Below are 13984 nucleotides of genomic sequence, written 5' to 3'. Positions count from 1 at the left end.
ATATATATATATATATATATATATATATATATATATATATATATATATATATAGTATTTTAGTAGGATATGCCTGTTCCAGGGAAGATATTTCTTAAAGTGGACTGAGGTCCAAAGCAGGAGACACACATCTGTTCTTCACCTCTAAGAAGAGGTAGGGGCCTGGAGAAACCACTCCCTGTAAATAGTGAAGTAAAGATGGAAGGCTCTCCAGGATATGTGGAGCATTGGGCAGCAGGTGTAGATAGGGTTAATTAGGAGAAGGTTAAGTTCCCAGGGTATAGGGATAGGAGATGCCTCCGTTGACAGCAGTACTGCCCTGAAAGCATAACTGGAATCGGATTCTGGGAATCTAGGAGAAAGAGTCAGGCTCTGTGCCGTGCATTTGCAGTCCCAGCACTGGGAAAGTTGAGACAGGAGGATCCTAGTGCTGGCAAGCCAGCTTGGCCTAATCTTGGAGGATAGGCCAAGTGCAAGGTCCTGCCTCAAAACACAAGAACCACCACCACCACCAACAACAACAACAACAACAACAACCCTCCCACGGTGGCTAGTACTTGAAAGGGGAGATCCTGGTTGGTTCTGAGCCAACCCAACACAAAGTCATCAGAGATGAGGGATCCTCAACTGAGAAAGTACCTCCCTAAGATGGGGCTTTAGAGCAAGCCTGTGGGGATATTTTCTTAATTAGTTATTGATATGGGGAGAGGGAGTCTCAGCCTATTATGGGAAGGGCTATCCCTGGGTTCATGGTTCTGGCTTCTGTAAGAAAGCAGGCTGAGCAAACCATGAGGAGTAAACCAGCAAGCAGCACTGATCCATGGCCTCTTCATCAGCTCCTGCCTCCGGGTTCCTGCCCTATTTGAGTTCCTGTCCTGACTTCCTTCAATGATATGGATATTTAAGCCAAATAAACCCTTTCCTCCCCAACTTGCTTTTTGGTCATGGTGTTCCATCACAGTAATAGTAATCCAAACTAAGACAGGGAACAACTATGGATATTTTTCTGCCAACTCCACGTGCATGCACGTGTGCATGTGTGCATGCGTATACACACACACATGCTCCTGGGCACAAAGATAATAAGATCTAGATTTCAGATAATTGACAGTAATGTGACCTTGTAAAAATCACTTCATGTGTAGTTCTCAGTTTCCTCATCTATCAGAAAGAACTAATGAGAATCATGCCCTATGTGTTGTCTGTGTTGGAAAAAGGCTCAGCAGTTAAGTATTCACAGCGCTTGCAGAGGACCAGAGTTCTGACCTCACCAGACACATCCAGCAGCTCACAGCCACCTAGAACTCCAGCTCCAGGAGATTCAAAGCCTATCTTCTGTCCTCAGTGGGCACACATACTCATGCACGTGCACGCGCGCGTGCACACACACACACACACACACATACACACAATTTTTGAAAAACTCTCAAACAATACTTGTGTTACCACTGAAGAGGTATCTTTCCCAGCCGTAACAACTGTAGCTTACGTGGTTCACACCTGGGTAAGACCACTGATTAGCTTTCGTCCCTCAGCAGCATGCATAGAACCAACCCTCCAGTACTGAGCAGAGAGGTTAGTGCTAGCTTGATTCCTCTGTGTCCTGTGGTGACTTCAGCAATAAGGTCTTGCCATTAAGTTCTGGAGGGTACACAAGAGCAATGCCAATGCCTGTAATGTGTGAGATGGGTCCTATGGGACCCCCTGACCAACAGCTGAAAAAGAGGTAACCTCCACCCAGCACTAGATTTATTGTTTTTTTTGGTTAAGTAGTTTATTTCTGGAGAATATATTATTTTTCTCCCTCCCCCTTATTATAGGGTAACATCATTTAAACTTCTTTTATATATGTATATGTTTAAGAAGTTTCTACAGTAGTAGACTTCATATGGCTTATTCAAAGGTCTTTAGTGTTTGTTACCCCTTCCCTTATCCCCCTTCTATACTCTGCCCTCCCCTCCCTTGCCTGATTTTTCATGCCCCATTACCTTCCTTTCCCCCTTCCCACCACACTTGCTCTATGCTTCTTCCCTTGCAGTCCCTCCAAAAGCTCTGGTAGTTTCCTGACCTCCGTGGGGATCCCAACCTGAGCACACATATCAAAAGATCCAAAGCCAGCACCTGAGCATAAGACAGAACATGTACGTTCGTCTTTCCAGGTCTGGGTTAGCTCACTCATCCACTTACCTACAAATCCGTAATGTCTGTTTTCTTTACAGCTGGATAATATTCCATTCTGCATGTAGCACATTTTTATCATCCACTCATCGTTGCATAGACATTTAGACTATTTCGATTTCCTGGCTATTATGAATAGAGCAGCAATGGCTATAGATGAGCATAGTCTGTAGAAGGATATAGAATCCTTGGGAGCATGACCAGGAGTGATATAGTTGTATCACCTGCTAGGTCTATTTCTAGCTTTTGATGAACCTCCACACTGATTTCCATAGATACTGTCCCAGTCTGCACTTTCACCATTGGTGACTAAGTGTTCTCCTTCCAAGAATCCAAGGCATATTGTTGATAACTGTATTTTTTTTTTTTTTTTTTTTTTTTGTCATAGCCACTCTGACTCGAGTAACTAACCACTTTCTGGTTGGATTTAGCTCTGTAAGATAGAATTCATGCCTGTACTAACTTGACCAAAAATTGGCATCTGGCTAGGACATGGACCTTATGGGGGAAACTGATAACTGTTACTCTACTAAGTGGACAAAATATTAAACATCCCCCTAAGTTCTTGTCTTTATACCCACAGCTCGGTGTACCATAGAGTCTTCCTTTTGCAGTAGATGGTGATTAGAACAAAGACTCACAACTGATCAACAAACAGAGAATAAGAAATGGTGGCATGCACCTCTAAAGGAGATGTGTTCCCTCCTGTGGAGTTTGAATGAGAATCACCCCCCATAGGCTCATATATTTGAATAGTTAGTCCCCAGCTTGGAGAACTGTTTGGGAAGGGTTAGGAGTTTTTGTAAGTTTGAGGGAGGTGTGTTACTGGCAGCAGGCATTGTGGCTTTGAAAGACTAGCACAATTTCCTGGGTGCCCTCTCAGCCTCCTACTTATGACGCTAATGTGAGCTCTCAGATGCTGTTCCTGTACCATACCTGCCTGCCTGACTGCTATTATGCTCCCTGCCATGGTGGTATGGACTTCCAGTCCTCCAGAACTGTAAAAGTGCCCAGTAAACTCTTCCTTCTATAAATTGCCTTGGTCATAGTTTTCTATTACAGCAATAGAAAAACAACTGAGGTACATTCTTCTCACCAAAGGTGCAGGTATCATTGCCAGAGAAGGGTGGAAAGATTGGAAAAGCCAAAGCAGTGGTTGCCAGCAGAGAAGAAGTATTTGCTATACATGACAGTACAGTAGCATTCATGAACTCACAACAGCTAGAACTGCATACACAAGGCCTCCACAAGATCAAGCCAATCCAAACCCCAGCACAGAGGGCATGGGGCAGGAGGTCATGAAGTTCCACCTCTAGCTGAGGAGCTATTGGCAGCCCGTGGCTCCTACAGGGTGGAAAGTCAGCTTTCTTCGGGAATTCGGTTTCTAAAAAGCTTCCCAGGGTCCAGTAAATTGTCCTACACCCATGTGCAATAGAGCAGTATTGGGGAGATTCAGTGAGTATTTAAATAAAAAAGTACATTGAGTCGGGAAGGAAGAGTGGTGGGAGGGACAAGAAAAGGCATTACAGGGAACTTAGGAACCATAGAGAGGGCAACATCGTGACCAAGGTAGCCTATAAAAGGAAGAGTTTATTTGAGACTTACAGTTTTAGAGGGACAGGAATCCATCCCCACCAACTTCTGTCTAATCCATAAGAACAAAACACAGACAGAGAAAAAGCTAATTGCAAACGGCATAGACGGTTGAACCTCGAAGCCCACCTCCCCAGTGTCACAGTTCTTCCAACAAGGCCACACTTTCTAGTCCTTCCCAAACAGTTCCAACTACTTTGGACCAAGCTTTCATATACACGAGCCCATGGGAGCCATTCTAACTCAAACACAAGAGCCCGTCAGGTGCTTCAGGCCCCTAGATCGCAGGCGCAGTTAGTCACCACCTTTAAGAACTGGACTCCACTGCTCTGCTGCCGGCCTGTTTCTTCCCAAAGGAATTCATTATGCTCTTCTGTGGCCTGGGAAGCAAGGTGTTAAGGAGAGTGTCCTTATTCCCTCTTCTTTTAGTATTTACTTCTGTGTTTTAAGAAAAGAAAACTCTGTCCCTAGTCTTCAGTGGTCCCCATTGTCCTTTACTTCATTTGTGTGGCTCTCCGGGTAACAATGAAAGAACTGAATTAATGAAAGGACATTCATTCCCATCATTGCCTGAATTTGAGCTTCAGCAGAATCGGGCTGTAAGATGAATAACCTGGCTCAAGCAGTGCCCTTAGGGGCGATACAAAAACACTGGTGGTGGACGGGGAAGAGAATACACCCACTGGAGGTAAGTGATATTAAGTTACAAGGACAAAATCTGTGAACAAGAGAGAATACACATTTCAGGGTCTGCCTCCCAGAGGAGGAGAGAGAAGGGAATTTATATCCAGGCCTTTTCTACCATTGGCTGAAGACAGCAGGGTGGGTGAACTAGAAGTACAGGCACTTCTGGCTTGTGAGGCAGATGGATAACCACACCCCAAATGACTAACTGCAAGAACAGCAGTGCAAAGCCAGTCAGGATGGGCAGGATGCTGTCATACACATTCACTCTTATACAGCCCAGGACAGAGTCGGTGCTCAGAGTCCTTCTGAGGACAGCAAGAGAAATATCGTAATTTCTCCTGCAACTAAACCGGAAGTCTTCTTGAGAGTTGTAAAATAATAAATTATGGCCTTTAAAACAATGGAATATAATAGAGCCAGATTAAAAAAAAAAAAAAAATTTTAGGCCACTAGGGAAATGTAGTAAGACTATGTCTCAAAAAATAAAATCGTAACAAAGGAAAAAAAATGATTACTGAAGCTCCTCCAGGGGGCTGGAGAGATGGCTCAGTGGTTAAGAGCACTGACTGCCCTTCCAGAGGTTCTGAGTTCAAATCCCAGCAACCACACAGTGGCTCACAACCATCTGTAATGGGATCTGATGCCCTCTTCTGGTGTGTCTGAAGACACTACAGTGTACTCATATACACAAAATAAATAAAAATTAAAATTAAAAAATAAAGTTCCTCCATAGCTGTAACATCTGGAGGTATATTCAAATACAGGAAGAAAAGTGACCCTCTGTATGAGGCCTCCCTTTTAACAGTGTTATCCTGTAGTGCTTAGTTAATACTCAGGAGGCCTTGGAGCTTGAGTGGGGGCAGTAAAACATCATACAAGTACTTCTAGTGTTTATGACTTTGGTAGTAATAGAAATTGCAGATTTTTTTAGAACATTAGAGTTGCTGCATAACCTTTGATGTGATATCCTAGCACTCATTAGTGTTTCTTGGTTACTTGCTTCACTTTATCTGTCGCCAGATCTCATTTAGTATACAAAGGAAGAAGCATACCAAAGAGGTATCTGTATACCACGCTCAGCATAGTTCACAGTAGTCAAGATATGGAATCAACCTTAGTACCCATCAGTGGATAAAGAACATACAGTGTGTGTGTGTGTGCGTGTGTGTGTGTGTGTGTGTGTGCGTGTGTGTGTGCATGTGTGCGTGTATATGTCTGTGTGTGTATGGATGTGTATGTGTGCATGTGTCTACATGTGTGTGTATGGATGTGTATGTGTGTGTGCATGTGTGTGTGCGTGCATGTATATACCTGTGTGTGTATGGATGTGTATGTGTATGTGTGCATGTGTATACATATGTGTGTGTGCATGTGTGCGTGTATATGTCTCTGTGTGTGTATGGATGTGTATGTGTGTGTTCATGTGTGTGTGTTTGTGTGTGTGTGTGTGTGTGTGTGTGTGTTTTAAAGGAAATTTTGTCATTTTCTACAATAAATAGATGCTAAGTAAAATAAGCTAGGGAAATATTCTTAAACCTCATTACATATTAAATCTAAAGACCCAAACTCATGGAAGCTGAAAGTTCATGGAAGCTGAAAGTAGATGACTGACGACAAGGATGGGGAAATGAGGGGCGTCACTCAAAGAAACCAAAATGTTTAGGCAGAAGTGATGAATACATTCTAGAAGTCTAATTTTTGTCAAAAAGACACTCACGTGCTACACACTGTCCACTATGCCACACATTTATTTTTTGATTTAACAGCCATATCAATATGATTAGTATCACACACTTTAATTTCTCCAAGACTTTAACGGTTATATTAATATGATGGATATCTTTCAGAATTTTACTATTTTATTCTTTTACAATATTATTCAGTGATGAAATCCACAGTCTTACCAGTCTGTCAAAGGGATCCATGATGAATTGCACACACATGCACAAGTACATGCACACACACACTTATACACATACACACATAGATATATATACACACATGCATACACACACATGCACACACATATACACATACACATGCACACACATACACATACATACATACACATATGCACATGCACCCCCTCACACACACATACACACACATATACATACAATACATATACACATACAAACATGCACATACATATACACATACATACATACATATATACACACATATATACACACATACATACACACATGCACACATATACATACACACATAAACATATATACACACATACATACACACATGAACATGCACACATACATATACATATGCATACACGCATACACACACATACACACATACATACACAAATGTACATACATACACACACACACACACACGCACCCACACACTAGAGCATGAAAACATCTATCAAAGACCATTCTCTTCCTCACTGCTGCCCCTGCTCTATTCAGCGACTCTTCTTAATGCCCTTACCTGTAACATGAAGATGGTATCTTTTCCTTTTGTACCAAGCACATCCGTTACATACTTTGCCTTTCTATAAGAAAATACCAAACCATCAAACTGGCCCAACTATTTCAACAAACCAGTTTACCATTTATTCTGGGAAATAATTATGGGTTATAATTCTGTATTTGGAGATAAGGTAAGATAGTAAAAAGCCAGGGGATGGCTTTAAGATTCCACTATGCCATTTCACTATGTGAGTGACCAAGGAAAATCATTAATACCCACCTAGTCGAGTTCAAGTTATCCAAAGATGTAACTAACTGGTCTATGTACCTTATATGGCCACATTGCTGACATGATAATAATAACACTTTCTAGAAAAGAACATTGCAAAAATGTATGTGAGAGAAAAGCTTAACATTTTTCTTTATATTATACAGTATCTTGTTGAACTTAAGTGTTGTTATTTATGATTATTGCATCCAAAAAGTCAACACAAAACCCTGACCTCATAAGCCTGTAATTGACTAGTATTAATCACTTATGCCCTTTATGCTGTCTGGGTGGGAAACTTCACAAACACAAAGCCAAAAAGCACACCAGCCAGGCACAGGTATGCTAACGGGGCAGACGCTTGGATTTAACGTAACAATAGGGATAGAATCTCACTGCCGCCAGGCCTCTTCCACTCTTTCCCTCCCAAGCAAGCTCTTTTCTTGCAGGGTGTGAGGTTCCACCCCTATATTACTTTACACTACAACTCTCTCTCTCTCTCTCTCTCTCTCTCTTTCTCTCTCTCTCTCTCTCACACACACACACACACACACACACACACACACANTCTCTCTCTCTCTCTCTCACACACACACACACACACACACACACACACACACACACGAGTGATCTGTGGCGGCAGAAGTGGCACGAGAGGAGGCACTAAAGGCAGATGCATTCCCAATGGCAAGGAATGAATGGTCTGAAATGTTATTTGTTTGTTTAACTTTGTTTAACTACTATGGAGGAAAGAAACACACCCTCATATATCCCAGAACTTTAGAAAATGAAAGGTCAGTCTACCTGTTCACCGGTCAATCACTGAGAATCTCAACCTGTGCTAGGCATTGTCTGGGGAAAAGGTCTGATTTGAGGAACAGCCATGTATGATATATATGTATGTCATGTACACACATTCAGAAACCAGGGCAGATTGTCTTCTTTTCTCAGTCTCCATTGTTTTTTCCCCGTTTTAAAATGATTTATTTTATTATTTTATTATATTTTATTTTATAAGTGTTTATAAGTAGGCTCAGCCTAGCCTACTTGGTAAGTCCCTGTTCAGTAAGAGATCCTGTCTCAAAAAAATAAGGTGGACGGCTCCTACAGAACAGCAGCCGAGGTTGTCTTCAGGTCTCCACTTGCATGTATATGCACACATGCACACATATGTACTTGGACAAACAGAAAAGAACATGATTATTTCAATCATCTGATCCTTCAGCAAGCCAAGTACTTGCTACACAGGTGTTGGGTGTGATGTCAGGGACCAGGGCTGAACAGGAAGAGCTCTTGTTCTTCAAGAGTTCATAGGCCAGGGAGCCTTAAAGACCCATCCTAAGATGTAGGTCTCCGAAATCATCTGCACCACAGGAAATCTGCACGCAAAGCTCAGACTGTGGGAAATACTATGGAAGCAGACAGTGGCAAAGTCCATGCCATTCCTTAGAGAAGTAAACTGCAGAGGGGAAAAGAAGAAAACAATGGACATGAGCCTCTAAATTAGAAATTACTGTGAATGCCAGTCAGTGGATGGCTCACAACTGTATCTCCGGCCCCTAAACAGTCAAGGCTGGGGGATTGCTATGAGTTCTGGGCCAGTCTAGACAATAGTCTGAAGCCCTGTCTCAGAAAGGAAAAGAAAAGGTAGGTAGCTGGAGCAGTTGCTTGGAGAATGGGTACAATGCTTCCCATTCGGTGGTGGTGACCTGAGCTTAAATCCCCAGAGCCCAGGTACAGCAAAGCATCGCATTGGAACATACATCATCCCTGGGTTCCTGGAGGAAAATGGAAAATGGACTCGCAAGAGTCTCCAGAAGATCTCAAAATGACAAACAATGAGACCCTATCTCCAACAAGGAGAAAAGTTAGGAACAATATTCAAATACTTCCTCTGACCTTCATATACACAGGCCAGCATGCACACACAAACACAAATTATTTAAACATGCATCCTATATACACACAAAAAGATTTGTTTAAAAAAACAAGAAACAGCAAAAACTAGATAGATGATAGATAAATAGATAGATAGATAGATAGATAGATAGATAGATAGATAGATAGATAGATAGATAGACTTAAAAGCCAAGAGGATTACAATTTATTACGATAAAGGGGTCTGAAATATGTGTACAAGAAAATTGGGAAACTGAACACTGATGGTATTAAAGAATTACTGTTGGGGGGCAGTGAGCTGGATGTAAAGTGAATAAAAATCTGAAAAAGAAATTACTGCTAGTACTTTAAGTAAGAGTCCTTAAACTGCATTTGGATAATACAGTAGCATGTGTGGAACTTGTGTTAGAATAAGAGAGAGCCGAAAGTGGGTGTGGATGAGTGGGGATTGCCTGAGTGGGTCTTACTAGGGTGGGATGGCACTGTGTCTGCTTTATATTACTGTATTGTTTGGTGAAAGTTGATACAATTTGGTTATGGTTTTTTTGTAACTACCAGGAGAGATTGGGCAGAATTCTGAAAGATCACTAAAGCATATATCATTCTCTGGCTATAGAGGAGTTCAGATTCAGGAAGAAATCAAGCTATTGTAGGAAAGCTTCTCTTTGTACCCTTTCTTCTATCTGTACAGTAAGGAGGGATAGGAGTCGATTCTCAATCCTTCATGGTGTGAGGCTTGAACCAGCCCAGCTTTTCTTACCACTCACCCCTCCAGGCTGGCCAGAATGCATTTGGTAAATGTCTGGCTGAACTAGAGTACCACTGGGAACCCTCTGGAAGAAGCACGGCCCATCTTGACTTCAGCAGCCTGAGATTGCTGTTCACCAGGCTCCACTTCAGACTCATATCAGCACATACATGCAAGACCTAGAACCAAAGGTCTGGAAGGAGAGTACTCAGCAGCCCATTTCCAGTGAACACAGGACTGGAGACATGGCACCAGAACTGTCTGAAATATACAGCAACCTGGAATCTTGTGGATGTCAAGAAAAAAATGTCTCTGTGATCTCCTCTGTGCTTTCTCTGGGACACCCTTTCCCGTATGTTTTCCTCTCTTCTGTCACCTGGGTCTGCACCATCATTCCAAGATCTTCATGGTTTGGCAACCAAGCCTTCCCTGGGCAAGAACTCACGGGAAGAAATAGCAATGAGATGCTGCCTGACTTCTATCAAACTGGTAGGATGTTTTAAGTGGTTATGCTGAGTGTTAATAAAGGTTCTGTAAAAAAGGATGGTCATGTCCTAATGGTTGGAACAGGGATAAATATGTACCCCCTTCAGTGAAAGGCATTTTGCCAGTTGGTATCTGAAGCTTTTAAAATACAGAGATCGCTCACCACAGTGATTCTACTTCTGGGAACTTATCCTACGGGAATTAGATATGCATAGAACTCGTGTGTGAGAATGTTCCCGATGGAACTATTGCAGAAAAAAAAAAAAAAAAAGAAAACTATAAATAACCTAAATATCCAAAAGCAAAGGACTATTTAACTCATGTTGAAGACATATAGTAAACTTCTAGAGACATTAAAAATGTCTTATTAGCATATTTAAAACATAGAAAAATGTTCATGCTGTGTCAAATGAAAAAGCACATTATCATCTGAAGCCAGTCTTGTAAAGGCACAGAAAGAAGGGACCCCCCAGAGCTGTCAGAGACTTTGGGGTCATAAACGTACGTGCAGTCTCAACTTCCTTCTCCCTACTTTTCCAAAAACATCATCTTGATCACAAAAACACAAACATTGCGGACAGGAGCCTAGCGTGACTATCCTGAGAGGTTTTGCCCAGAAGCCGACTGAAACAGATGCAGACACTTACAGCCAAGCCCTGGACTGAGGCGGGGATCCCTATGGAATAGATATGGGAAGGACAGAAGGACCTATAGCAACCCCATAGGAAGACAGACAGTGTCAGCTAACCCGGGCCCCCTGCAAGCTCCCAGAGACTGAGCCACCAACCAAAGAGCAAAGGTGGGTGTGTCTCAGGCCTCCCCTTCTGCCCTGCCCCCACACATGCATAACAGAGGACTGCCTTGTGGGAGAGGATGTGCCTAATCCTGTAGAGACTTGATGGGGGGAGGGGTAATCTTTCAGAGGCAAAGGGAAGGGGAGATGGGGGGAGAACTCTGAGGTGGGACCAGGAGTGGGAGCAACATTTGGGATTAATTAATTTTACATAAATAAATAATAATAAACAAAACCACATGCATTTATTATGGTGGTTTCTGTGCAAATTCTCATTTAGTCCAAGGAAACACAAGTCTATCCAAAACATGGTTTCTTCTCTAGAAAAAGAGCCAGGCAGCGGGCTGAGGAAAGGTGAATCTACTTCTCCATAGAAAAGATGCTTGAGTCTGGTGTGGTGGCACACGCCTTTAATCCCAGCACTCAGGAGGCAGAGGCAGGCGGATTTCTGAGTTCGAGGCCAGCCTGGTCTACAGAGTGAGTTCCAGGACAGCCAGGGCTACACAGAGAAACCCTGTCTGGACCCCACCCCCACCCCCCCCCAAAAAAAAAGAAAAGAAAAGATGCTTGAAAAAAAAAAAAGGCTGGCTTTTGATCATGTCAGATCTAAGACTGTAACTTCCAATGGAAACACTTCTTAGATGATTTTTCTTCACAACTAGTTGCCGTGTCCTGGCCAACTTCACCCTTTAAGAGTCTTGTATCAATCTAGCCACACCTATCATTCATTGCTCAAGACTTGGCATCCCATCGGGTTTCCAGAGGCACAGAAGCATGCTGTTTGGATAACAGAGATAATTATGAAGGAAGCCGATCACGTCCTCTTGGTGAGCATCGGTGAGCATCTTTCCTGTGGCCCTCCTGTGTTTCCAGGGTGGAACGTTCCCCAACAAGTGTGTGTGGCTAACTAACCAATGAATTCTATTGCCTTTTAATTTCTCTGGATAAGAGAATAGGGTACTTATTTACTTCCTCCTTGTCCCCATCTGGGTGCTATAGGTGGTGAGAACTGATATCCATTTTGAAATGACATCAGACTTGCAGTTCATACACCTGACAGAATCCACCATAAATCTCTACAGGAGTGGGTTGTTAATCAAGTACTTTGTTTGGTTTCTGTTTTCCAAAGCTTCTCTCTCTCTCTCTCTCTCTCTCTCTCTCTCTCTCTCTCTCTTTTCCTAAAATAAACTTGTCCACCCTTTCCTAGAGCAAAACTGCTCATTCTGCTAACTGGGTCACTTGCCAGAAAGCCAAGATTCTGTCTGTTTTTTTTCTCTGGCCTTGTGTAGGGCCAAACCCCAGGGGGTTGGGCTATGAAGATTTGTCAAGGTTTTCTATTAACATTGCTTCCTACCAAGCCCCTCTGCAGTGCTCTTTGGCACTCACCTACCTCCTCCACCTCAGAAGGCAAACTTCCAGAGTCTTGGGAAAGTCAGAGGCAGCCCCTAGCCTAAGCTGGCACCTGAGCAAGGGCAAGTTCAAGTCTATGGCCGCCATCTTTTGCTGAAGCAAGGACCAAGGGAGAAACATTTGAAGTGGATCCCCCAGATTTAGCATACTCGAGCACCCAGTAAGTTCCCTTAACAATGGGTCAAACACCCAACTGTAAAGACAACCATGGTAGAGACTTAGTATCACTCATTTGTATGAGTTTACCTAAGGTTCAGTTAACTGACAGGATGGTCTGGTCCAGAGGAAGAAATTAAAGAAGTATTAGTCAGGAGGCAGGGAGGGAGCAGTGCTCTTTTGGACATTGGGGGCTGGGAGCAATCAGACAAATTCATGGTGATTATTTACTTATTAACAGACACATGAATATGATAAGCATGTATAGATATGTGTATCTAACAGGTATATCTAAGTATAAAATAGAGAGAGAGAAGTAGAAAGTACAGTATACACTACCTGATAAACACTCATAAACCTGCAAACACTTTGCTAGAGAACTCCCTTTATATTTTGCTTCCTTCAAAATATTTTGTGTTTACATCCAACTTCTTTTGCATAACATGGTATCCATGCTATTTTATATTTCAGTAGCCAGTCATTCTCGAAGATGTATACTATTTCATGTTGTGAATAAGACGCCACTAAACTCCTGGTTCCTCTGGTAATGGTTAGTCACACAGTTGCCAGTTTAGGGCTGCAAATAATTATGCTGCTGTGGACCTTTGTAGTACATGCCTCCTAGTGACTTCAGATACACATTTCAGTTGGGTGCATAGTAGGCATGCAACTAGTGGACCACACTTAATACAAACACCCACCCTTAATAGACCCTGCTGAACACTTCCCCAGTGTTTATCCCTAGTCATACCCCACCAGCAGCACCAATCTGCTTAACTTTGGTTTTGTTTCGGTGGTTTTAGCTTCTTTTGTTTTGGTTTTGCATGATATTTATGAGTCCAAGCTCTGCAAAGAACCTCTTAACCAGCTATGTGAATTTGCATGTGTTGCATATCCTCCAGGAATCTCAACCTCTGTATCTTTGTGGTGGAGATAAGGAGTAAAGGCTTTGACTTCGGATGCCCTGGGAACTGACTGGCTTAGGTGCTTCACTTAGTACTACATCTGGCTAAGTACAATAGTCCATCTGCTCATTGTTATCCAGTAGTCACACCCAAAGAGGAAAGACTCTATGTAGCAGGGACACTGATGGAGGACGAAATGGGTTCAGTCTGGGAGCAGCTCTATTCATCATTTCTGGAATTTCCAATTTCTGTCTGCTTAAGCCGGACCACAAATTCCCAGCAGAACAAAAGACTGAGTTTCCTCTAGGTAAGGTAGAGACCGAAAAGAACTTTTCTTTTTGATTGTGCACACAGGGAGTTCTTGTTAAAGGTTCTCTCTCTCTCTCTCTCTCTCTCTCTCTCTCTCTCTCTCTCTCTCTCTCTCTCTCTC

This window comes from Mus pahari, chromosome 8 (assembly GCF_900095145.1).
Source record: "Mus pahari chromosome 8, PAHARI_EIJ_v1.1, whole genome shotgun sequence".
NCBI lineage: Eukaryota > Metazoa > Chordata > Mammalia > Rodentia > Muridae > Mus > Mus pahari.
Note: the sequence above shows the minus strand (reverse complement) of the source record.